Here is a 26880-nt window from a genome sequence, read left to right as displayed (position 1 = left end):
AAGAGAGAACTTTGGAAGGTAACCCATGCTTGTTATCCTTGTTAAATCGGAGCATGCATTGGTTGGGGTTTTTTTTTAAATCCTAATTTGGCACCGGTGGAGCTCAGCATTGCTGAGCTGCCTATTGGTGGCAGAGTGAACCTTCTGTTCATGCCCAACTCTGGCTGGTGGCACAGGGGGAGCAGGGATGGGAGGAGGTGACTGGGAGAAAACCCTCCCAACACAGACCCTGTGGGTTTGCTCTCACACATGGGAAGTGATGAACACCCTGAAAATCACTGCCAGTGTCCTCTTGCTCTTGCACAAGGATTCTAGGAGCATATGTCTGCTTTTATTTTATGTATATTCAATGCTGAGAGTTGATACAAAGAAGTTGGTGAATAGAAATTCAAAAAGAAAAATATTTCTGTTTAATGATGAGCAAAGTAAGGGGACATACATTTTGTAGAGTTCAGCACTTGGAGACTTCTATTCATCCTTTTCCATTTCCTTCCACCTACTGGAAGGTGTCCCTGTCCATGGCAGAGGGTTGGAATGAGAAGAGCTTTAAGGTGCCTTCCACAACAAATCATTCTGTGATTCTATGATTATTCTTCACTGTTTTCTACTGTCTCTTATTACAAAAGCAGACAAGGAAAATCTTTCAGAAATCACCTGCCTGGATGGCTCCTCCATGGGAAAATGCAGTTGCTGAAAAGCAAACCCAGATGCTCCATTTCAGCTGGAACTGACACTATGAGCAGGTTTCCCGTGTCCAGCTGCAGTAGAATTTAATGTGCCCCCCACCCTGGAGATGTGGGACCCTCTTGGAGCCAGGCTTTTTAATCACTTTCTAATAAGCTCTGAGATGCTTTTAGTTACCTCCTTTACCTGGGCACTTTATCCACATTTGTAGGTGTGCAGAGTTGCTCCTGTTGGGAAAATGCCTGAACTCCAGGTCTTTCCCACAGCAATGTTTATTTTCTTTACTTGCTCCCTCTGGGTAAACTTTTTGCTGTGCTCAGTATGAGGAGCTCAGGCTCTGGTGACAAAAGAAGTGTCCCCAGGAGCGATGGCTCCCGTGCAGGGCAGGTGGGGCTGAGCTGACCATGGAGGAGGCACCACTGGGGGGTGAGGGAGTGAGTGGGCTCTGCTGGACCACAGCCATGGGACAGCCTGAGGTGGTGTTTTCAGATAAAAAAGCAAAGACTTTTCCTCCACTTCCTCTTCTGACAAGGGAGAAGGGTTGCTGCTCCATGGATGCACCAGGGCACAAAAGAAGGTGCTCTGGGGTGATGGGTGCCACCCTGAGAAAGGGTCATCTCTGTGGCTGCCACCTCTTTGCTGGGTCTGTCTCTCACCAGGGAGTGAACCAGAGAGAAGAGCTGAGCACAAACATAGAATTTTTTCATTGTCCTTTTTAATCAACCTCACACAAAATCCTTCTGCCTGGAGCATCCCTCTGTGCCAGGCCACGCTGGGGCAGGCAGGTGCATAGGCAGGGACAGTCCTGGCCTGTAACTATTCAGATCTCTTTTTTTCTAAGAAATCCCTGCATTACATCCTGGCTTTGCAAGATATTGCTGTTACCAACAGTTAATGAAACAACATGGACATGTGTGAGCTGCCCAAACCCGTTCTCAAATACTGATTTTCACAGAGGACTAAACCCGGAGCTTTAAGTACAGCAGTGGCCACTGGGTGGGTTTTTCAGAGTGGATTTTCCAGGGTAGGTTTTTCCACACACGGAATTCCTGATGGGCCGGCGGTGGCTTTCCCCTGGCAGCAGCCCTCTCGCTCTTTGTCATGGTGATCAGCAATGCTTCGCTGTTGTCATGGCTGCGGGGATACTACTGAAGCCAAAGCACTGCACAGCCCCTTTATTCAGAGTTTCAGTGTATAAACTAATTAAGTCAACTGAAAGCAGCAGTACCTTGTTTTTCTAATACTCGGGATCAGATAGACTTGATTGCTGCCATCCTCCAAAATATCCAACTTGACTCTGTTTCACCTCCTTGGGATGAGTTTTGTGTTCTAAGACCAAGCAAAGTTCACTGATTATTTAATTGCCCAGAAACCCCTTTGCAAAATTGAAAAGGTGTCTGGAAAATGTCTTTAGAGCTGCTCAGATGAGGCTGGGAGATGGCATGTTGCAGCCAGGCTGGATTCCTTATTGCTTTACTCTGGGCAGCAATTCCATCCCCTTGTTTAGTTTCTGAGTTTGTGCATTGCTGGGTTCAAAACAAATGGTGGCAAAATGCTTGGGGAGGATTTCTGCAGAGCTCCCGCCTGCTGCCCCTGCCATGGGAGGGCGGATAGAGAAGGACAGCGCTGCGTGGCCCCAGCTGCAGCCGGTGGACAGAGCGTTCCCTCCGGCCACGAGAAGGTCGGCTGCACAGTGACACACAGACTCATTTTTTATTAAAACTTAATATAAGCAGTGGCTCTGTGTGAGCCCTGGGAGCAATGAAAGGAACCCTGTTGTGTCTGTGCGAGGTGGGAGCGGCGGGGGCCTCAGTCAGGAAAGGGTTTGGGAGATTTGGTGTCCCCACTTGGTGTTCTGCTCACTGGTCAGGCAATGACCAAAGTAAAACCAGACAGGCAGCCTAAAAATCTTAAAATTATCTCCATCTGAGTGTCCCCGTGGTGTCTCCCCAGGGATAGCCCAGGCTGGGGATGCAGTGCCATCCTTCCTGCCCTCAGCCAGCCCAGGCTGGGGATGCAGTGCCATCCTTCCTGCCCTCAGCCAGCCTGGGCTGGGGATGCAGTGCCATCCTTCCTGCCCTCAGCCAGCCTGGGCTGGGGATGCAGTGCCATCCTTCCTGCTCTCAGCCCAGCCTGGGGATGCAGTGCCATCCTTCCTGCCCTCAACCAGCCCGGGCTGGGGATGCAGTGCCATCCTTCCTGCCCTCAGCCAGCCTGGGCTGGGGATGCAGTGCCATCCTTTCTGCTCTCAGCCCAGCCTGGGGATGCAGTGCCATCCTTCCTGCCCTCAACCAGCCTGGGCTGGGGATGCAGTGCCATCCTTCCTGCCCTCAGCCCAGGCTGGGGATGCAGTGCCATCCTTCCTGCCCTCAGTTAGCCCGGGCTGGGGATGTAGTGCCATTTTTCTTGCCCTCAGCCAGCCCGGGCTGGGGATGCAGGTGCCATCAGCTCTCCTCAGGGTACAAAGGCAGCAATCTTTCCATGCAGAACAGAAGTGTGAAAGGGCATTTTCTGGCCTGTAGCTGAGAGGGGTGCTGGGACACCAGCCCAGTGCCCGGTTCCACCACAGGTGTGCAGCTGCTGTCCTGCTCACTGCCCTGGCACAGAGGGATGGTTAAACACACTGATGTGTGGACCTGTAGAAGATCCCAATACTTGATATATTCACCTTCTTTCTGCAACAGAGAAAATAAAATCACAGGTTGGTATTAGCACTACAGAGGAGATAATACATCAGAAACTTTGCAGCTCTCCTATTTGTTTATGGATTTTCTTGGTTCCCTGGGCTGGTTAAATGGCTCCTTCTGCCCATTCTGTCACAGCCACAGGACTTTTGTAGCCTCTCAAGTGAACACCCTGCACTCTCCAGGCCATCGTCCTTTCTTGCTGTTGCACAGTACAGGCACAGAATATTTAAAGCATGTTTTGGATCACACTGGCTGCTCTAGAAAAGAGCTCTGCACCCATTATAAAGTAATTATGAAGGACAAGTTTCACTCAGTCCTAAAATAGCCTGGCATCAAATTCTCAGCTGAAATAAACTGCTGTCTGGCCATTGCCTTGGGCACAAACTAACCAGGACAGAGCAGCAGCACATCTGATCCCAAGTGTGAGCTGTGAATGTGGCAGAGGAGCCCTTTTACTACCTTGTAGGTTAGTGGTGAAAAATAACCTGTAGCTGAAGGCTGGGAAAGCAGGAAACGGAGACACCATGATTTAGTGCTGTGGATGTCCTGTTCCTTTGTGCCTGTGCAGCACCGGGCACCAGGACCCCCATATGGGGCAATATGAGTAAACATTATTAGCAAAAGCAGAGTGTCCTTGTACAAGCAGCACAACTCCGGCAGGAGAAGACTGGCAGATAACTTACTCCACACTTGTCATCAAGTTTGAACCCTATTTAAACAGTGAGGGTTTCTGCCCACTGTTCTTGGCTCTATGCTGAGAAAAGCTGCTTTTCTGATACCTATCCTGATAGAAGTTCTCCTTGGTATCCCATAGGATCATCAATGGAATCAAACACCTGAAGGATGCTGCAAATACAGGGATAGACAAGTAATCGTTGTCATTTAGGCACAACTTTGTGGAGTTTCAGTGGTTATTGGACACATGGACTCTGCAGGTCAGGATGCTGCTGGTGAGAGCTGTGTGTCCTCAGAGCTCAGTGCTGTGAGCACAGTGCAGGCAGGAGCAGCACAGAACAGGCCAAACACCAGCCCAGCTGTGCCTACCAGAGCTTGGGGTGCTCAACTCTTCAGGCTTGCTGAGTCCATGCTCCCCTACAAGTCCTACTCCTCTAACATGTGCTCAGATGAGCTTCTGTTTCATATCAATTCAAAGGCAAATGTGCTCTGTGAACCTGCAAACCTGCACTACTTCCACTTAAAAGCCTCTTGGCAATCCCTTTATCAAATAGTGTGTATTTTACAGTTCTGACCGTGACAGATCCCACAAAGTTGCTGCTTGATTTTGTAAAACCCTAGTCTGTTGCCTGCACTTTACCCCCTGAGAAACTCTTTTATATTCATCCTTTATGTGAAAATGAAACACCCTTGACCTTGGTAGCTTCCCATAGACCTGTTTTTCTCAAATTCTGATTTTTCTCATGCAATTTTCATCAGTAAGAAAAAGCCTTTTGGATCGATCTGTTCAGTTTCTCCAGCAAAGGGATTCTTTCCTATTTTCTTTGGTGTCTCTCCCTTTATTTCAAGTGGAATGATATAAATTGACCACAGCAGGGATGGTATTCCCCACTCCTCTTTCCTCCAATGGATTTTTTCCAGAGTTGGGGATAAAAAGAGTGTTACATTAGAAACACTCTGACCTGCCTGTGGAGTTGTGTGCTTTGGCTTTCAGTTCTTCCTTTCAGGACTTCAGAGAGCCCTTTTATGGTGGAAATCCTCCACCTATCTACATTAGGTGAATATTGTGTGAGTTCACAGAACCACAGATTATTCTGAGTTGGAAGGGACCCACAAGGATCATCAAGTCCATGGCCCACATAGGGGATTGAACCCATGACCTTGGCATTATTACAACCAAGTTTTAACCAACTGAGCTAATCTCAGGGTCAGTTTCTAGCATAAAAACCCCCTTCTGGCTACTGAGTTAAGCCCTCTGTTTGAGGCAGCACTGGTATGCCCCCGTGCTCAGTGTCCCATGGGCAGGGTGACAGGGCTGTGGTAACAGGGCTGTGGTGACAGGGTTGTGGCACAAGGCTGTGGGACATGGCTGTGGTGACAGGGCTGTAGTGGCAGGGCTGTGGCACATGGCTGTGGTGGCAGGGCTGTGGTGGCAGGGATGTGGTGGCAGGACTGTGGGACATGGCTGTGGGACATGGCTGTGGTGACAGGGCTGTGGGACATGGCTCAGTGGAAGCCAACCCTGGAGCAGCCCCATCTCTCCTGACCAGGGTCCTGCTGCGGAATGACACAGGGAAAGTTGTGGAACTGGGAGTAGAAGGGTTGTGAACGAGGGAGATAAAGCAAGCAGGTTTGCAGCATCAGAGATGAGCAATCATAAATTCTCAGAATGGTTTGGGTTGGAAGGGACCGTCAAGCCCATCCAATCCCACACCCCTGCCATGGGCAGGGACACCTTCCACCAGCCCAGGTTGCTCCAAGCCCTGTCCAACCTGGCCTTGAACACTTCCAGGGGTGGGGCAGCCCCAACTTCTCTGGGCACCTGTGCCAGGGCCTCACCTCCCTCTGAGTCAGGAGAGGGCAATAAGGACTTGGAATGGAGGGTGATAAGGACTTGGAAAATGCAAGTACAGGGCCATAAACATCCCTGGGACTGCAACTACCGTATTTCTCTACAGTGTGAAGTGCCAAGCAGAGGAAAGGCAAACACTCCTCACTTCCCCCTGCTCATGAAGAGACCAAGCAGTCTCTGGGGAAAAGGCTTCCAAATTAGCACTGCTCTGGTGATGGCTAATGATGTTCCAGTGTGTGCTGGGGTGATAATGAGCTGCATCAGCTGCTCATGGTTTCTCCTCTAATTTTGAGAAGCCCTAGTGGTTCAACTGGAAGGGAGTGTTGGGGTAAGGGGCTTTATAGAGAAAACTGTGGGACTAAAGGATGGAGGTGAAACATGTTCAGGTAAGTAACCACCATGAGTAGTTACTTAGATTTTCAGCTGGTGACAGAGTAAGAGTGTGTGCGCAGGTGTAGTTGGGTTTTTTGCTGAAGTTTCTGAAGGAGGACTAGACAGGGATGAGGATGAAGACACCTCAATAAGCCCTGTAAAAACCAGGGAGCCTCCATGAAAAAGTGCAGAGGAAGCAGTGTCAGCAAGGGCAACTGTAGCTGGTGGTGGGCAAGGAGAGACAGAAGAGAACAGGACAACTTCAAAGTAAATCCAAGAGTTTATATCTTTTCATCATGCCCCAAGAATTTTCCCTGGATAATAGTTCTCCACCTTTCTAAACTTTGTTTGCAATTTTAATTATTTATTTTATTTTTTTTATATCAAACCAAGCAACCAGTGAACAGCATTAGGCTGCTTGAAGTCAAGCACGTGAATGCTGTAAATGACAAAGCAAAGTGGAAGACTATGAGAATTACAGAGTATGACTATGACAACAAGTTGGGATGCCAGGATTACCACATGTGATGGCTGGGTACAACTCAAAGTGGGGTTTCTATTTGTTTAGTTAAAGCTAACTGTTTTTTTCAGATATTCTCTGAAAATCTTTTGCTTGTTCTGGATGCTGCTCTCAAGCCGACCACTGTTCATTAAGGTATCTTTCATTGACTAGTGAAGAAAATAGCATGAATCATGTTTTCCAAGGTTAAATGTTTTTTTTTATTTCTACAGGCAGGAAGGGAGTGCTTCTCAGTAGTACTACAGTTGACTGAAATAAATTGCTGGCTACTCAACAGGTCAAAAGGATGCCTGTGAGTAGCATTCAATCAAATGAGGGGATACAAGCCTAATATCATCCATGTCATGAAATAATGAGGGCATTTCCTAGCACAGAAAATCCTTCTCAATACCATTAGAGGCAACAGAAAAGTGCATCTGATGCTAAAGATTTGTTCTCCAGTTCTGTGATCTCCATGTTGCTGTAGCAAAACCTAATCTCTTGAATTCTTGATAATGGAAAGCTTTTTCCAGAAAAAAAATGCATAATACATGAAGAATGATAGAACTGATGATAGAAGAATGATAATTACAACTTCTCAGACTTAAAGGCCATTCAAAGATCTTCCATAGATCCATCTGATCTGGATGTAGATGAGTGCCTGTGCTGTGAGCTGGAGTCAGGGACAGACATCCCTGATACCGACAGGAGTGTCTGTGTTCGTGACTGGACTTTGATCATCCAGCAGGAACAGGGAGTCTGCAAAGCTGAGAGTGCCAAAGGTATTCCACTCTTGGAACAGGAAGTGCAGGGAGCTGGGAAATACCTTTACTTACTTTTCAAGCCTGAATTTGGAGTGAGCTGTCACTGGAATCACAGAGTAAATCAGGCTATCCTGATCTGATTTCAATCTAACACATGATTTTATATCAACAAATAACACACTGGTACTAGTGGGAATGATTTCCCATGTCCACTGGTGTTTCAGTGATTCAGAACATGCTCCAGTGCCCAATCCTCTGACAAACAGATATCACCAATATGCTGCTACCAACACCTAAGGCAGGTGCACAGAGGAAAGTGCTACAATTTCCAGGAGAAGAACTACCAGGGAAAGAAAATCTCATTTTCTGATTTCCATTTACAACCTAAAATAGCCTGTCTGCTGGGAGTAGCACTTCTTTGGAAAAACAGTGATTACAAAGACTATGGTTGTATTTACTTCCCAGCAGTGTTGCAGCACACTTCGTGTACTCCTGGAGGATTTTGAGTTGCAGATTCTGCCTGGCAGAAACTCACTGGAGTTAATCACATGTAGAAAATTAAACAAAAGGAAAAAACTGGTGGGCTTAGGGGCACCTGCAGCAGCTGAATATTTATTACACTTTCTAAGCAAACTTCCCCAAATTGCAGGGAATGGGAAGGGTAAATGCAAAGGGCAGTGGTGGTTTTGTAACCAGGATCAAACACCCTACATATATATCTGCAGGTTGTAGACTGAAGCAGGTTGAGAAATCTGTCTATATTCACATTGTAGTCAGAATTAAAGCTCTTCTGCAGTGAAATTGTGGAAGCTGGTCCACCAACACATTAGCTGTGTTCTCACAAGTGATTTACAGGCAATAAGCTATTGTGTGCCCAAGCTCCTGTCCCAGGGAGGCAGGTGCTGCAGAAAGGGCCTGGAGGGGCAGTATGTGAGGGCACTGAGGGCACTTGGTGTGTTCAGCTGGAGAGGAGGAGACAGAGGGGAGACCTCAGTGCAGGTCCAACTTCCTCGGCAGGGGCAGAGCAGGGGCAGGCACTGATCTGTGCTCTGCGGGACCAGGGACAGCACCCAGGGAACGGCCTGGAGATGTGCCAGGGCAGGGTTAGGGTGGACATTAGAAAAGATTCTTCCCCCAGAGGGTGGTGGGCACTGACCAGGCTCCCCAGGGCAGTGGGCACAGCCCCAAGGCTGCCAGAGCTTCAGGAGGGTTTGGATGATGCTCTGGGGTACAGGGGGTGACTCTTGGGGATGGGCCTGTGCAGGACTGAGGGTTGGACTCAGTGATCCTTGTGGGTCCCTTCCAGCTCAGCATATTCTGTGATTCTGTAAAGCACTCTGTGGTAAGCAGGACATTCACCAGCTGTGGAGGACTGGCACTGCCATCCACAGGCATTTCAAGCAGTCTTGAATCTAACATAGATTTGCAGCACAGGAGGAAAGGTGGTAGGGTAGTCTGGGCACAGCTCAGCTGGATGCAGATCCTGTCCTTGTGGGCTGGAGAAATGGCTCCTGAACATCATCTTCTGCAGCACACCCTTCCATTTTTAAAGAGGTTACCTAGAACATTCTTGCAGAAATACACTTTTTTTCCATTGTTGCCTTTAGTGGACATGGAAGTGTATCAGTCCCAGAAACCTTCTCTCTAAACCCACAAAAAAAGTAAAATTAATCTCTGGTCAATGATTAGTGTTAATTTACAAGAAGCAAACTCAGCTCAGTGTAGCTAAGCCCAGAACTTACAATAGAATTATGGCAATTAGCATTTGTAGGAAGGAACACATCACTGCTTTAAATGAAAACTCTCTGCCATTAGCTGAAAGCAGCTTGTAAAAGCTTTCACTATGACTAAGATCTGCAGTAATGTTGGGGATCATTCACCCAAAGATTGTGCTGTAATGCCTATTTATGGCTTTAGCATTTGAAGGTTTTTGTGAAGCAAAGAAGTAGGGATGAAGTGGACTCCCTCGCATCTGCTACGCTTTGGGAAGACATGTGCCTGCACAGGAATTAAATTGGGAATTGCATATTGAATCAAGAACACACGTGGAAGGAGTTAAGGAGATTTGAATGCTGAACTCACATCCACCACTCCACAGGCATAAACAGAACATGCTACAGTCACTGCCTTGTCTTGAGCAGGGGACGACTCTGCAGCATCCCAGAGCTTCTCAGAGCTCCTGGCTCCAGGAGGGGGAAGGACAGACAAAAGGTGGTCTTAGGTGAGAGATGGCCAAAATATGCTTTGTGTTCTTCCAAAGGGGAAGTAAATCACTGTTTCATCCCTGCGGGCCAGATGGGCTGGTGGAGGTGCACAAGGCTCCACAGCCCAGAGATGCACTGAGTTCAGACCCACCCTGTGTGTTTTCTGGAAAGATGCAAAAAGGATTATGATGGCAATATCCTTCCTTAGACAGGTTTTGAGGGTTTTTTTTCTGGCAAGAGAGATGTTTTTTAATAAATAACTGTTCTGTCTTATGAGCCAGCAGTTGTCAGTGTCCAGAGGACACAAAATAGATCCTATCTGCCCAAAACAACTCACAGACATCAACTATCATTTTGTTTTCTTTACTGGGTAAAAGGAGGAAAATGGCTTTTAAATTAGATGTTGAACCCCTTCCAGAATTGCAATATAAGATACCAAATCAATCATTCTTCACACAGTTACCTCCTCCTCCACAAGCTCCTACTACCACAAAAATTGGTTGTTGCCAACTGAGCTGAGTGAATAATTTGCAGTTTCACATTTGTTAGAGGAATTTTTCTTTTTCCTCTTTTCATTATTTGTCCACAAGCAGACTGGTTTTCTCTTAGCATTTCTTTTCCAGACACACGTGCTGTAATCACCCTGCAAGTAACTCCTGCTGTAAATCATTTGTGAGCAATTTGTTGTGAGAAGTCTTCAAACATTTGTCCAAATTCCATTTCCTGTACATATGAACTTGGATCATGTGTCTGTTTCTGAGAACAAAACATCAAAAGAGCTGGTTTTGAGTATTGTCCTTGGGAACAATCCTACTTCTGAACACAGAAAATTCATGTAGAAATCACATTTTATTGAACATTATTTAAGACTGTGGGACACACACTCATTGAGATGCATCTATAAATTTCCATGCTAACTAGAAGATCAGCTTTTCCACCCCTAAAGAGAAGATTACTTTACCCACTTCACAACTCAAGTGTGTTCCTTGCCAGAACTTTTGTCTCATCCTGTCATTATAATTTCTGTCTCATAAAATATCCCTCATGAGACATGAGGCTTTCAATGGCAGATAAAGTGGTTGGGTTCCAAATTATGACTGAAAGGATGCACAGTTTCACCATTTAAAAATTACCTCATTCCCAGAAATAATGGCAGGATTCTCCTGGTTATTGTTACACTTGAATGAAAAACAAGGCTGTATCAAAACCTGAGCTGAAGAGTCGATCTGCACTGTGCTGGAGTCAGTGCAAAGCTCTCCTTTCTTCATTTTTGAGATGGAGGAAACTGCCCTTCTCAGACTGCAAAATGCTGTCTTTTAAGATAAAAGTTTAAAAGAATGACTGCACTGGTCAGTGAGATCCGGGTTTGTTACCATGTGTCCTCTTACAAAGAAAAGCATTGGAGTGACTCTGACAACGAGGAAAAGGAGGTAAAAGTAACTAAAGCACCAAGTGCCGTTGTACATTGGAGTTTACATTTCAAATCCAAGTCTCACAGTTGGTCTGAAATGTTTGCTGTGAAGGTATTTGGAAAATACAGGCCTTGGCTCTGGGTGATGTGCAGGGAAAATGCTTTGCTGGTGTTTCAGCTACTGCAAACGGGTGCTGCAGCTGCCACTGCAGAGCTCTGTGATGGTAAGGAGGAAAACTGGGATGAAAACGTCATGAAATTCATGTATGATGTTTGTGACTGTAACTGGGACATGAATTGGCATCTCTTCCATTGTCTCTTACTGTCAAACAGAAAAACCTTGAAAAATGATAAAAATGAAAAAGAAATATCCACATAGAAATATTGACTGCCAGTTAGAAGCCAAATAACATTTTTTAAATATGAATTCTGCAAAAGAAAGTTTTTATTGTGCCCTCTAACTTCTTCTGAAGTGAGTTTTAAATCTATCAGTGCAGAAAAGACTTAGTGCACCATGTTCCTGTCCTTAACCAGCAGCATCTGAGATGAACTGAAATTTTAACTCTCAGTGCTCGTAAACAACTCCTCAGATAATGCACTTTGTGACAGAAACAAGTTGTTGATGTCAGGCATCAAAGTTTCCTGAACCCCTTTCAAACAAGCAGTTTGAGGCTTGTTCACCGACCTGGATGCTGAATCCTGGATCCAGCCCAGCCACAGCAGCTCCCACAGGGATCACAGCCTTCTTTCCAACATCAGCAGAACCAAGAGAGCGCTGCTTGTAAGCACAGAGTAAAATCACTGTGAGACATTCAAATTAGATAATTATATCGTGTTAGTCTGCATCTCATTTTGGCGATGTGGTTGTACGATGCCAGCACAGTGACTGGGAATGAATACGCTGCAGTTCGTGCCCTGTCATGTCACACTGCTTGGCCTTTCAGAGCCAGGAGTTGTTAACGCCATACTCATAAATCAAAGTCCCTCAAGACAAGAAAATTACTATGAAGCTGAACAATAATAACCTACACTTAGAAAAGCTCCTTACTTTCTCTTCTACTGGGAGCAGAACAGGGAGCTCTTAGGTGGTTTTCTTGTATGCTGAAGTGAAATTTTACTCTCCGGCAACAGCAAACAAACCCATGTTTCTGCTGAGTTACTTAACCAGTGTGGTGATGTGTCCATGCTCCTGTGCATTCTCCTCGGAGCAGGCAACACTGCATGCATGAGCTTCAAGGTTGATACCCCACTCTGGAGCAGTGGCACAGCAATTCCTACACCAAGTGATGTGTACAGTATCCCCCTGCCTGCTAGATGTGGGTCTCAAACATTTAAGAATCCTTTTGTTTTACTTACAGTTCATGCTGAATCACATAAAATGTGACCAGCTCAGAGGCACAGCATATTTCTTTGCACTTTTCACCAGTTGCTGCTATTTTTTTCCCAGTGCCTAAATGATGCGACTTCACATTTGATATTGTGATATCAGTGGAGTTTTAGGGCAAAGCAGTGTGGATGTGCTGGCATAAAACAAATCTAAAAAAAAAAAATCTTTGCAAGAAGATAGATTCTTCTCATACATTTCCTGTTATTATTATGGAAACCTACAGTATTATACATGAGAGGGGAAGGCTGCTATACTAAAAAACCTCAAACTCAAGCCTGCCCAATATTGAATCTGCATATTCAAGTTCACTTAAATCACTGAAGGGGCAGCAGTCCAAAATATAAATCAGTTGAGCTGCACAAGCCAGGCTGCCACCCTGAGCAGCCCAAACCCATGGTGCTGGTTGGAATAGCAGCGCTCTGTGCAGATCCACACACCTGTGGCTCCCGTCCACCCACAGCAGAGGGAAATGTTTGTTCAACTCCACCACACTGTGCTCTGCTCCACTGGTGTGAAATGGCACCAAATGAGGTACACCATGTACTGTTATTCTAGAGAGCAGGTATAATCTCTGTAATTATACCACAACTGCACAGCGAATGCCATGTAAATACAGAGCAACGGCGTGTTCCTACAGCTTACTTGTTAATTATGCTGTGCTACTAACGAGCTCAAAGATAAACTGTCATAGCACTTACAGGATTTGGGCACTTCCTAAGCTGGGCCATAATAGAATTTATACTATTAAAGCCTTGCTTTTGTTGATTTTCCAGTGGAGTGGGGAATGGAAACAACTCACCTCTCATGCCCAAAGGCTTAAGTGCATATTTTGTCCTGGTATAGCAGAGGCAGCTACCATACAAAATAACATGGCACAATTAGGAAATCTGGGTGAGCAAACAAACAAACACAATCATTTCCATTAATAAATCCCTTTTCAAATTCTACTTAGTAATCCTCCTAAGCAAATGTTATGTTTAAAACCACTGGCACTGCATGCAACAGAACTGATACAGGTTTCCTGGCCCCATATTTAATCTTGCACATGCTAAAAACAAGAGGAAAATGTCATTTCATCGATGTCACCAGCAAAACTGCCAACTGCAGGGAGGGCAGGGCTCCACCCATGCTGCTTGCCTGGAAATGGGTTCTTGAAATAGCTTATATTATATGATATCAGCAATAGATCACCATGTCAGGCCAGTTCATAGTCTGTGCTAGCTCTCCTTTGAGCTGCACTGCAGTATTTTGGACTACAACTTGTAACTTTTAATAGATATTTTAATAGTATTCAATAAAATTAAATTAGCCTCTCCATAAACATTGCTCTTCTCCAAAGTGAACCCTCCTTTTAAGTTACGACTCCGCAATGGTTGTTTGGTTGGCCATTTATCCTGACTTTACAACCCGTGTTGGATCACCTTGGGCTTTACTGGAATTATTTTTTTCAATTTCATTATTTTCATATTGATTTTCAACCTGAAAGGTGATGTTGACATTTCTGAGCCTTTTTGTTCTATTGAAGTTGTTGAGCTGTTTCTTCTGAAAAATGACCAGCATCTATTGCGAGGAAGACATTGGTCTTTGAGGATGGCAGAATCAGTATGAGCAGAAACAAAACAGCCAACTATTATTTTTTTGTTGCTTATAGAAAGCTGAAGTATGGAATAAAAACCCAGTGAAATTGGTTGTGCATAAATGTGGACGAGGAGAGCAACCCCAGGGCAGGGAGGTGACAGCTGGGGACAAACCAGACTAACAGACAGGCGGGAGGAGGTGGAAGCAAAGAGCTGGCAGCGTTGGTTGTGCTCACGGTAACACCCTTGGCCCCTGCCACTGTGTCTGTGCACAGGACAGGAAAACAAGGATCTACTCACAGCATCTTGAGGAAATTTAGGAGAGAGCTCTGTGGATGAAGTAACTTCTTGGCCACAGAGGAAATTTTGGAATTATTGCCCATGGGAGGGACAAGCAATTTCCTAGTTGAAAGAGATGGGTAGGGGAGGTGGATTAAGGAGGGCACTGGGAAAACAAAGAGCAGTAACTTATTTGAAATGACACAGAAGCAAGAAACAAAAGGAGGCTGAAGAGACTACTAAGGATGTAAAACCATAGATTAGATAAAATTATTTGACTTGATCATTCTAATGGTGTTGGTCAAGCCCAGAAAGCAGGAATATTATGGATGTGAGCCATGAGATCATCAGAGCCTGGTTCAAAGCTTTAGTTCTCAGTTGAGATAGAAAAGGGCACACCTGAAATGCCACTTCTGTCATAGAGAAGTGCCAAATTTAGATCCAATCAGTCCAGGCTGACCCATTGTGTAACCTCTGCTGAAGGTGAGACAGTTGGATGGGAATGACAAAAAAGCAGTGATTGTACTGTTCATAGATACACTGTTCATAGAAATTAGGCAATAAACTGATGGGATGAGCTTGAAAGAGTCTAAACCCTATCTGTTTTAGGAAACTGACCTAGAACACCTTCATGGGAGAAATGCCATGAGGTTCTGGTTTGGATAGAAGAGAAATCTGTCCAGGAATGGCAGGAAAATCCCTGTTTATGGTAGAGGTTCCTTAATGACTGAGTGTGGAGGAAGCAGGGACAGAGAGCAGGAGAGCTTACAGGGAAACAGGGAAAGGATGAAGATGATGTTTCAGTCTGTTCTGAAAGAGCAAATAGAAAGGGCAGAGTGTGACATTCAAAAACAAAACTGCATTTCAGCAGGAAAATACCTGACAGTGCTCGGGGCAGAGTTTAAGTTTAAAGATGAGAGGAAGGGAAGGGACAAGAACTGGCTTAGGGAAGCCAAGCAGGAGCCAGAATGGGATCAGGTCACTGTAGCTGTGCATTACGTGTTGGACTATTTTACTACCCAGTGTGCTCTTAATTGTGAATGTAACATGGCAACAATTCCTAAACTAAAGTATATTCTAACGGAAGATCTTTGGCTGTTTAGTTGGAAAATGACTTCAGATACAAAATGAGTGTTGGTTTTAATGGGTTTATGTTTATATAGTGTACATTGATGTTAAATAAAGGGAGCTGAACATTCCCAGCACTGGAACCAGGCAGTCTAATTGAGGCTCCTTAGCCCAGATGCTGCAGCTGATGGGACCCTTGGAAGATGGAATCCTCATTCACCTCATTTCACTCTCTCCTCAATCTACCATGGATCCTGAAGAACTGTTTGTAACTACTCGTAGAACACAGACATCTGCCAAAGACAAAGTGATTGCAAATGGTTTCTTCACTCTCAGGGTCTCATCTTGTTCTTCTTGAAATCTTCAGTGAGGTTCCTGTCTTTAGTGGTACCAGGCCTGACTCAACCAGCTCACATGTGAACTTGAAATTCCTCTAATGAAAAAGGCCTAAATGTACTGAATGGGGGAGATACTCATTAATAACTATTTAGGAGAACATGATTCCCTTGAAAGGCTAATTATCTTGAGAGCTACCCATTCAAAAAAAAAGTCTAATCAATGGGAGAACAAATTAAAAATGAAAAATCTCTCATAAAACCAGACAGTGGAAGACTGCATTCAAGAGGACATTCACCAATTAAAAGAAATGTCAACAACTCAAGTGGCAGGAACTTCAAAAGGGAATTTTTTTCCTCATTTTCATATGCATTCTTCATGAGCAACATCAAGAACTGTAACATGCTAATAGCTAATAACACTCAGGCTAAGATTCACTGATTTACTGACTGAATAACTTAATGCATATCAAAGGAATGATTTTCTCATTTCATTCTTTTTTTAGATCTAACACTAAGCTGGGTATTATCAAGTAGATAAAACGGCACAGATCACAAGTGATCACTGAAATAGTCATTTTAGAATGAAGATTGACTTTTCTGTTGGATGTCTTATTTGGGTTTAAGGAATACATACTTCTTACCCCTGCTTTAACTCAGATTTCAAGAAAGAAATCAGGAAGGTTTCTTTTTGGACATGTGATGTTTTGCTAAAAGCAGAGTGTTTTGCAGAGACAGACCTGTTATGATGTTAAACTCCAGAAGTGCTGGGGCCTGCAGAGGGGCAGTGCCACTCACCTGTCTCAGGTAAGCCAGTAATGCCATGGTTGGGAGGTGACCTGAGGCTCACGAGATGGGGACCTGAGCAGCAGGGATGGGAAATGGATGACTGGTGTGCCACAGAGATCCCCTGGCTGCCCTGGCGTGGAGGACTCTCGCTCCTATTCCTGTGAATGGTGAGAAGTTGATGTGGTGTCAGTGAAGAACAAAATGCAAAAATGTTTATTTTTTTTAAATTGCAAAAGAACTTTTGTATACTCCAAAATGATGGACTGGGTGTTGAAAAATAGAACCATTTCTTGTTTCATGTGATTCTTAGAAGCCTATTTACAGAATTCTACTGAATTTAAACATTTGCTACTATTGCACACTACCCTTTGCTCAAACCCTTTAAGAACAGGTCACCAGTTAAGGTCCTACACTGAAAAACAGCTTTTCCTTCAGTTCATGTGTCACAGTCGGAGAATTTGCTCAGAAAAACACCAGACTGAAAGAGCCATCAATGTCCCTCCATCTGCCTGGGGGCTGGAGGGAAGCAGAGTTCTCCTGGGTCAGCACCAGGGCTGACATGTTTAGCAGCTTCACTGTCACCTGGGTGATGATACTGAATGCAGAAACAACAAATCTGAGGATTAAATTAGGGTCTAAATAGGCTAAATTATGGTTGAGGTGCTGACATGCCACACAGTAACTTTTGTGAAAGAATCTTCAGGAACTTGGGATCTGGCCAGCAGAAATCCCATCAAGTTAACATGATGTACAAAGGCCCACACCTGTTAGAACAGTGCCAGGAGAGGCTGGGAATAGTTTGGCTGAGCAGCAGCATCCTGGAGAGGACCTAGAGGTGACTGGATGTCAAGTCAAGTGTGAGCCAAAGGTGTGCTCATGGCAACTGGGCAACTGGCAGCTCCCAAAGAAGGGTGACCAGTGGGTTGAAGAAACTCACTGTCCCTGTCTCCTCAGGCCAATAGTGTCACACCTGGAGGACTCTCTCCAGCTTTAGGCTCTCAGGTCAGGAGGACATGCAGAAATGGGAAGTGACGGTAGCAGAGGAATACTGGGATGGACAGGGACATAGAGCACATGCTCCAGATGACAGAGGTGGCTGTGGCTGTTCAGCCTGGTGCAAGGGAGGCCAAGGGGTGACTGAATAGCTGCTGAAACTGGAGCTGGAAAAAAGACAAAGCCAAGGTTTTTGTGGCAGTGACAGATGGTACAGTAACAGGCAATGGCCACAGTGATCAATGGGGGCCTACAAGAGAGCTGGAGAGGGACTTTTCACAGGGCATGAACAAGGGCACAGAAAAGGGGGAATGGCTTCAAAATGAGGGAAAGTAGGTTAAATATTGGGGAGAAATTCTCCCCTGTGAGGCTGGTGAGGCCCTGGCACAGGTTGCCCAGAGAAGCTGTGGCTGCCCCATCCCTGGAATAGTCCAAGGCCAGGTTGGACAGGGCTTGGAGCAACCTGGGCTGGTGCAAGGTGCCCCTGCCTGTGGTGGAGGGTGTTGGAACAAGATGGCCTTTAAGGTCCCTTCCAACCCAAACCATTCTGTGATTCTCTGACTCTGTGATTGTATTCTGGGAGGTTCACACTGGACATTAGGAAGAACTGCTTCTCTGAGAGGATCCTGCAGCACTGGAGGAGGTTCTGCAGAGGGCAACACCGAACATTTGGCCAGGTAAAATCACAGCACACCTGAGGGCTGGTTCAGTCCTGCTTTGAGCAGAAGACAGCAGTTGATCTAAGGGTCCCTTCTAACCAGTATTTCTATGACACAACTCAGATTTAAACCAATTGTGCCATCAAAATCTTAACCTAGATGATGTCAAACCCAACGAAATTCACACTAGTAAACAGGAAGGAAGATACACCTCCTCAGCTGGCTCGTTTTCTCACAGCAAACTCCTTGCCACCAGGGCACAGCCCTGCAGGGTGATACACACTCCTATCACCTTCCTCTCCTCAGATCCTAACAGCAAACGTGATGTGTCAGGATGCCCCTTTAACGGGGAAGGCCAGGCTGTTGGAACCAAGGGCTTCACGACAGATGGAGCGACATTTGCAACTGGGAAAAAAACCAATCTCATGCTGCCAAAATATTAATAAGGGGCTCTCTCAGAAATATTCTGCCACTGTCACAGCTACATGTAAATTTGCCGTGTAAATATGACTTCTCCCAAGGAAAAAGGCTTGGTTCAGCAGGCTTTCTGAGGACAGGGACTTCTCTGCACCTATTTTTTCTCTCCTGCCAAACCATTTGCTTTCAGTCACAAATTTTCAGCGCTGTGGCACCATGTGGGTGTTAGTCGTGGTGCCCCGATGAGAGATCAGGGCTGGTTTGGGCAGGCTGGGCAGGGACAGGCTTGGCACTAAGGACACATAGTGAAATCCAACAGAGAATGGCTTCTTTTGGTTTGTTTGGGGTTTTTTGCACATGGCATCTCCCTCTGTGAATGGCTGTGTTCCTTACACAGTGAAAAGAACAATGAGAATTTCCTGATTTTTTTATACCACCCAGTATTTTCCATAGCCATATAAGTGGTTTTTATTAATTTTCTTCTAAAAACAGACACTCATAATCCTTTCAAATTCTGCATCTATACAACATCAAAGCATTTCAGTGAATTTTTCAGTCCATTTATATGCCGGCTGCCTGGTGCTGGAGTCAGACGTGTGGTGGTGGTACTGCAAGGAGTAAAGATGTCCAACCTCTCTGCAGTTTTCCTTGTGGTAATTACTGATTCCTGGGGAAACTGAGCCTCAAACACCACAAAAACTGTCTGTGATGTCCTGCTGTTTTGCAGAGGCCAGTGGGACCAGTGTGCTTACTTTAAAAGAGACCCTGCACTGAGGAGGAGCTGAGACTTATTTTTAACTTCATACTTTTCTATCCATCATGACAAAAATCTGAATGATTCTATTTTCATTTAGAAAATTGCAAGATAAAGAACTGGTCTGATACATTTCAGATTAGAGAGTCTTCCCTGAGAACAGGGGTGGTTGCCCTGTGGTACCACTCCAGAAATAATCTTCTTTGCCTCAGTATTGTCATCTGGGCCAATATATTTTCAAGAATTGCTGAAGTAAACAGAGTTCCTGTCTCTGAGAACATAGATTACTCCCCCTCTGTCAGTAGTGGGGTTAAGAAGTCATGAAGGTATTCTGAATCATAGGGATGTTATAATGATTGCTCTGAAATGAGAATAATATCACACATCTGTGTTTGCATTCACCAGCCTGAGACATACCTTTAGGAAGTCAGTTCCTGATGGCATGTTTGGGCAAACGATGCCTTATCTGCATGCTTTTGTCATGTATCATCCTGATCTGGGAACCTGGATGCCATAACCAGAAAGCTATGTTAATTGTACAGGTTTGTAAGTCAGTGTAGTCCAAAACATGTTCCTCAAGACTCTCAGCCTCACAGAGTCTGCTCAGGAAGCTGGAGATGTTCTCCATCTGTTGGAGAAATCAGTATTTGTAGCAAGAATCTCCAACAAAGATTCTCTTGGCCTTATGGGTATTACATATTTCTGTTTCCTAAAAATAAAACCCACTAAGTGTATGAACTGGTACTGTAAACACAAGTACAAATGAAAGAGTTCTACTGTTGCTGGACTCCTCCTCCCCTTCGATTTGGGCAGTCAGCAAAAATACTTTTTCAGTATTGAGTTACAGTAAAGAATTGTTGACCCTGGTGTAACTGAGAGAAAAGACCAAGTCAAGTCAATGGGGTTTGCTTCAGCTTGTGACATTTCAAATAAAGTCTCTAAATGTGTTTGGATCATAAAAGTGAAAGCATAGAGAAAATATGTGTTACAAAAATACAAGCTTCACCCTACAGTAATTTTTATGGAAATGCTCAAGTTAGTGTTATTTGCTTCTAATTCGGGCTTCATTCTCCATACTCTACATTAACAAACTTAGACCACTTAATGCCAAGTGCCTTACACATTTCTCTTTAATTACATTTCTCCAAGAATCACATTACATGAGCATTTGCCAATACAAAAAGCACACTCAGAGATCCTGGGTAAAATCCAGGCTCTCCTGCAGTAACCAGTAAAATTCTCATTGAAGACAGGATTCTACCCTACAGGTCTTTGCTACATATGGGTAATAAAAAATTATTTTGTCACTTATGTATTAAGTTCTTTAGCAGACCATTCTCAGAGCCTGAGCTCTGAATGAGCTCCACATTAGCACTTACCACTTCCCTTAAGACATGAAAACAAGGTTACTCCAAACAATGTCTGGTTTCAGGTATGTTTGTAATTGTTGGAATATGCAGCAGATGCCAGTTTGGACAAGCTTCCAGCCTGTGGATGGAGGTAGGCACTCAGTCCAATAATCTGCAGTTTTCTGGAGTTTGAGCACATGACTGCCTGCACTGAGCTCTGGGAAATTGTGAACCATTAGCTTTTAGGGCTTCCCTTAACTGTTCAGTAATAAGTTACAGGTGATTAGCACATGAAAGTGGTGCAAAAATTAAGATTTTCAATAATCTTTATGATCGTTAATAAAGACCAGGTGTAACAATTTTCCTGTATTTAATCCTGAGCTATTTTTCATCTGTGTGAGATGTTGAAGTGGGCCCTTCCTCCTCTGACACAGGTTTTTTGCACCATTTTTTCTTCCATAACTCAGCTATGCAGAGCTCTGGGGTTTGAGAAAAAAACAAATTAGGGCTGCTCTAGGCCGACACTGGTCAGCAAGGGCAAGAGGGGGAGGGTTTGAGCTGGTGCCCCTTCCTGTCACAGCTCTGCAGGACATCTCTGAGGAAGGGCAGAGGTTGGCTGAGGGTTCATCTGCTCATCTGCTTCAGTGCAAAGTTACTTTCCTAACTGGTATTTTTTTCACAGCTACTAAGATGTTACCTAGTTACCAGCAAATCGCAGCCTGGTAACTGCTCAGAGAATCCGTGGTTTATTTACCACAAGAGACCCTGGATAAGCCAGCCTGGGGACACCTTGGCTGTGCAGCAACAGGGTGAGACTCACACAAAATTTATTTGAAGTGTTAAGATGCAAACTGTAGTATGAAATAAATTACTATTAGACTTGATAACACTAATTCTATTTAAAATCTCTTGAACTGGTTTAAAATTAAACTTCAGGTTCCCTCCAGCTGAAAGGCAGCCTGAAGCCCTTGGAGCCTCATCATCTTCCATCCCATGCCGGATTTTCTCATTTGGGAGGAAGATTTCTATTAATAGACCAGAGGTGGGGTATAAAAAAAAAAGAAAGGGAAAAGTGAGATTAACCAATTCTGCAAACATCCATGTTTGTTTATTTGCTTGCTTCCCTTTTGAGAAGGATTGTCCAAAGTTTAGTTTCCTAACTGGGCTTTATGCTCCCCTTCTGCGGCTCTGGACCATCCATCCCTCCCGTCTCCCCCAGTGCTGGCTAAGCAGTTGCTAAGCGACATGTTCTTCTCTTCTGTACTTTAGCAGAGAGGAACAGATCAAAGACACCCACAGTCCTGAATTATTTTATAAATGAATTTAAAGACACACTCTCCTGTGCAGTATTATGTGGGGGGGAGAACAAAAGTTGCTGGATATACTAAGAGTATCTGGAGAATTAAACCAATGTTTTCTGGAAAATAAGAATGCTCTCATAAATGAGAGCTGTGTATATTTACTTTTTTTTCTGTTTTAGAACTAGACTACAAATTTTGTATGCTAATTTATGTTTCTAGTTTCATGGCAGTCAAGACACTGAATGTCACCCAGACTGCCTGTGTGTACAACTTTCAAAAGTCAGGGTTTCTGTCATCGAGTGACAAACTTCAGGGGTTTTTAAATATTTTCATCTCTGGGAAAAGAGTTGCCATTATTGAAAAATATTTAATTCTTTAATTTTTAAATATTCTCCTGACTGATGTCAGGCAAGAAACTCACAGGGTAAAGTTCAAGTGATGTATCTTTGAAGGGATAAACGCAGATGGGAAAGTAATCTGTGTGGATCAGGCAGAAAAACCTATGACACCGACATCTGAGACCTTGCTGAAAGAATGAAAACCAAGTGAATAACCTGTAATTATAAAACTTGGGAATACACAAGTTTCAACGTTACCTCTTACAAGACAGGCACTTTCCTGGCACCAGCTCAGCTGTGCTGGGAGGTTGGTAGGAGCACGCTGGCAGCCGAGGCAGGCGTTGGCTGGAACAGAAAAGAGTGGAATTATCTGCCCTCAGATCTACTCAGTTTTGAATACAATCAATGTTGTAAAAGGAAAAAAGAGCACTTGGTAAAAAAGTGCAAGAATTTTTCAAGACTTTCATTTCCAAAGCTGCCATGGGTGGCCCAGCCCTCAGAAGAAGGAGATGCACACAAAAAACAAGGTTGAAGCACTACCCGGGCAAACAGGACAGACCATTTATGTAGAAAGCAAAACTCCTGGGTCAGATGGCTGTGAAAAATTTGGATGCAAAACTCTGCCCATGTGCAAATTTCTTCGCTCTGTACTGGTCATCTGAGAAGCACAAACAAATCACAGACTCACGGAATACACCAAGTTGGAAGGGACTCACAAGGATCAGTGAGTCCAACCCTCAGCCCTGCACAGGCCCATCCCCAAGAGTCACCCTCTGTGCCCCAGAGCATCGTCCAAACCCTCCTGGAGCTCTGGCAGCCTTGGGGATGTGCCCACTGCCCTGGGGAGCCTGCTCAGTGCCCACCACCCTCTGGGGGAACAACCTTTTCTAACATCCAACCTAACCCTGCCCTGACGCAGCTCCAGCCATTCCCTCACTAGGAGGGGACGTGGAGGGGCAGACACTGATCTCTTCCCTGTGGAGACCAGTGACAGGAACTGAGGGAATGGAAAATGGGAGGTGTACTTAGAGAAACTCACTTTCTTCCCTGTGTGCCTGGTCACAGAGAAGAGTGAACTCCTCAGTCTCGCCCTAGGCCAGTGATCTCACATCAATTTGAGGGTAGATTAGTGAAGCCTAATACACACTGAAGGACTATAAAGGGATTATTAATCTCATATAAATCTTCACCAAAAATATCAGTGTTTGTATTTATTTACATGCATTTTATTTTTCAATGAGAAAACAAGTGTCTCTTTTCTTCCTGCACCAATAAAAGCCTCTTCAAAATTCTGATTGCTTAGATTTGGCATGTAAAATCCGCTGTACTGCAGCTAACCTACATTCTTGTAAAAGCACGTATTTTAGAACAGGGCTTAGCCAGCTTTTCCATTTCTAGATATCAATTACCCAGGCAAGATATGTGCTTTCCTCTCACTGACAGTGTGTTTTATGTATAAACATCTCGACCAGCACTATGTTGTCAGTGGATAGCAGATTTGGTGTGTTTTGGCTGAATTTCTGAAGGGGAAAACTGTGACTTGCACTCTAAATATTTTTTCTGGATAATGGATTCCTCAACACACTATGAGCATCTTGTACAGAATAGAAGTAAACATTTGGGAAGGAATTTCATGCTTATGGCAGGTAGTGACTTGCCAGCCTTGAAACTGAGTTCCCTGGGACCCACGGCACGAGCAGAGCTCTGTGAGCTCCACAGGCCAATCATGTTCTTCCCATTGCTCCTGCTGCAAAGGCAAGGGAAGAGCCAAAGAATCCCAGAATGGATTGGTTTGGAATGGACCTTAAAATCATCTAGTACTTTCCCCCTGCCGTGGGCAGGGACACCTCCCACCAGCCCAGGTTGCTCCGAGCCCTGTCCAACCTGGCCTTGGACACTCCCAGGGATGGGGCATGCACAACTTCTCTGGGCAACCTGTGCCAGGGCCTGCCCACCCTCACAGGGAAAAATTTCTTCCTAATATCCTGTCTAAACCTACCCTCTGTCAGTTTGAAATCATTCCAGCTTCTCTTGTCACCCCAGACCCTTGTAAATAGTCTCTCTCCACCTTTGTTTTTGGCTCCTGCAGGTCCTGGAAAGCCACAAATAGGTCAGCCCGAAGCCTTCTCTTCTCCAGGCTGAACAATCCCAACTCTCTCAGCCTTTCCTCACAGCAGAGATGCTCCATCCCTCTGATCTTCATGGTGCCTCCTCTGGAGTGGCCTCAACATATCCTCCCTGTGTGGGGCACAGCAGGATCTGCATTTCTGGCAAGTTTATTCCAACATCCTGACCATGCTGTGTCTGGGGACACAGTTTGATCAAGCTGGTATTTCACCTTAAAGGTAAAATGTTCTGAAGTGGGGTTGTTGCAAGAATTTTAGTTAATTTCTATTAATATTCGTAGAATTTTGTTTAATGAATATAAGTAATTTTGAATTGTTGCTCCTCTTTCCTTACTTCCAGAAGGCTGCAGGAGCCTCTGCTGTAGCTGGTGGCTGGATCCCAGATGTGAGCAGCCAGGTCAGGGTTTGGGCCTAGGAATAGGAGATGATGCTTCTGACATGTGGGAGGACAATGAAGACCTTTGAGAACATTAATAACATTACTTCACGTTTCTACAGTGCTTTGCCTGCGCCTGCTTAAAGCTCAACATAGACTATGAGTAATTAGTGATCTGGATGTCTCTGAAATGATCAGCAGTAGCATTTAAATCATCATTAAAACATAATTAGCAGCTCTTTGAAGGGAATGCTGTTGTTCTGAGCAGTCTAATTGGTGGCTCGTGGGCCAGTTCTGGACAACAGGAGGATTGTCTGCTTCTCCTCCCCTCTAACTGCACCAGCTCCAGCAGCACCCACTCCCAGGAGTGGCAGCCGTGCCCATGGGATGGACATGGAGAGCCATTATGTGACAGGAAAGGCACAAAGCATCCCTTGTGTCCAGCCAACTGCTTTGAAAAGTCTGGATTTTGCAGACCTCATTCTAGCCTGTGTGCTGATTCAAGCAGGCACAGTCCCACAACCCCATACTTTGCAATTCAAATCAATTTACTTTTTTTTATGCTTGGATTTTTAGACACTGCAGAAAGAGTTGCAGGGATGAAATAAGAGCAGTACATGGTAAGACAAATAACTGAGTGATCCACACCTCTGGCAGACCATACTGGTTTGGGCAAGATGAAGAATTCAGGTGCTGTAGCAGACTGTAAGTGAAGGTCTGGCTTGGATGGTGTTCCCAAACCTGGCATCTCTACCGCACATTTTGGTAGCTAAATCTGTCACTTCCATGCCTGAGATGCTTGTGTTAATTGCATAAATGCCAACAAAAATGACACGTTTTTAAAGTGTTGGAAGTGTAAATAGCTGCTCTTCATAAATGGCCACAGTATATATATATTAGCACTGATGTGCTCTCACAATACCACTTGCAAATGCATCTTATCTATTATAGTATCTAGCTGTAGTATTCTAGGAGTATCTCTGTTATAGTAACTAGCTGTAGTATTCTAAGAGTATCTCTGTTATATTAACTAGCTGTAGTATTCTAAGAGTATCTCTGTTATAGTAACTAGCTGTAGTATTCTAGGAGTATCTCTGTTACAGTAACTAGCTGTAGTATTCTATTACTATCTGCTGGTAATACTATTGATGCTCCTGCAAAAAGCACTGTAGAATGTACTTTAAATACTGGCTTTTTGTGCGTCTCACACAACTATTCATCCCTTCGTGGGAACAGCGCGCTACTGTTCCAGGTTTTCGAAGAACCAGTGCCACTGCTCCCCACCAGCTCCCATTGCCGGCTTCATAATGACCTTATTATTTATGCTTTTTCTCTTGAAAATTCAAGTTTAGAGCTGAAAATTTTCACGCTTTTGTTTCTTACAGCTCCTCAAAGGCAGCGAATGGCCCTGATGTAATCAGTGTAGTGTGTGCCGCGGCTGAGCACCCACCGCTGTGAAAGCGCCGCTTGTTCTCTGAAAGGAGGAATTCTTTCAGCAGCGTCACAGCCTCCTCCTCCGCCTGCCTGCTCTGCCTGGGCACTCAGAGGACTCGTGCCCAGTCATTTCCTTGCCCTAAAAGTTTGCTGCAGCAACACCGTCATTTCACCCACATGTGACCAGGGCTGAGCTCCTCATGGGTTGCCCCCTATGGACAATCAAAACTTTTGAATTTGAGCTCTACTAAAGCATGACATCTTTTTAATCATCTTTTCTTTGGATTGGTAGTCCAATAGTAGCCCATGTAGGGCCTCATCTCCATGTGGGCTTCACAGCAGGCTGTCAGAAAAGTTCTTTTCTCTTCCTCTACTGTTCACATAGCAAGTGACGTGTTTTCACATAAGTCTGGTCTACAAAAGATGTCAGTGTTGGCCCAGCATGTTTTACTACTATTTGAGTAAAGAAATTATTTGGAAAGAAGCAGATCCCATCAGAAAAGAGCGAAAGAGGAAAAAAGAATAGACTAAAAGAGGAGAAGAGGAGAAA

General features: G+C 44.7%; 1 long non-coding RNA gene across 1 annotated transcript in view; it reads right to left on the bottom strand.

Moving 5' to 3' along the window:
• Nucleotides 1-364: 364 nt before the first annotated feature.
• Nucleotides 365-26880, bottom strand: part of LOC139669940 (uncharacterized) — a 32833-nt gene continuing 6317 nt past the window's right edge. The window contains exons 2-6 of the long non-coding RNA XR_011697356.1: nucleotides 22653-22739; nucleotides 16593-16741; nucleotides 13335-13422; nucleotides 11834-11923; nucleotides 365-3359 (exon numbers count right to left, since the gene is read on the bottom strand). This is a non-coding gene — a long non-coding RNA (uncharacterized lncRNA). The remainder of the gene's footprint in view (nucleotides 3360-11833; nucleotides 11924-13334; nucleotides 13423-16592; nucleotides 16742-22652; nucleotides 22740-26880) is intronic.

The sequence above is a fragment of the Pithys albifrons genome, chromosome 3 (genome assembly GCF_047495875.1).
Source record: "Pithys albifrons albifrons isolate INPA30051 chromosome 3, PitAlb_v1, whole genome shotgun sequence".
Taxonomy (NCBI): domain Eukaryota; kingdom Metazoa; phylum Chordata; class Aves; order Passeriformes; family Thamnophilidae; genus Pithys; species Pithys albifrons.
The sequence above is the reverse complement of the archived record's forward strand: the minus strand, read 5'-3'. Positions and strand labels throughout refer to the sequence as shown.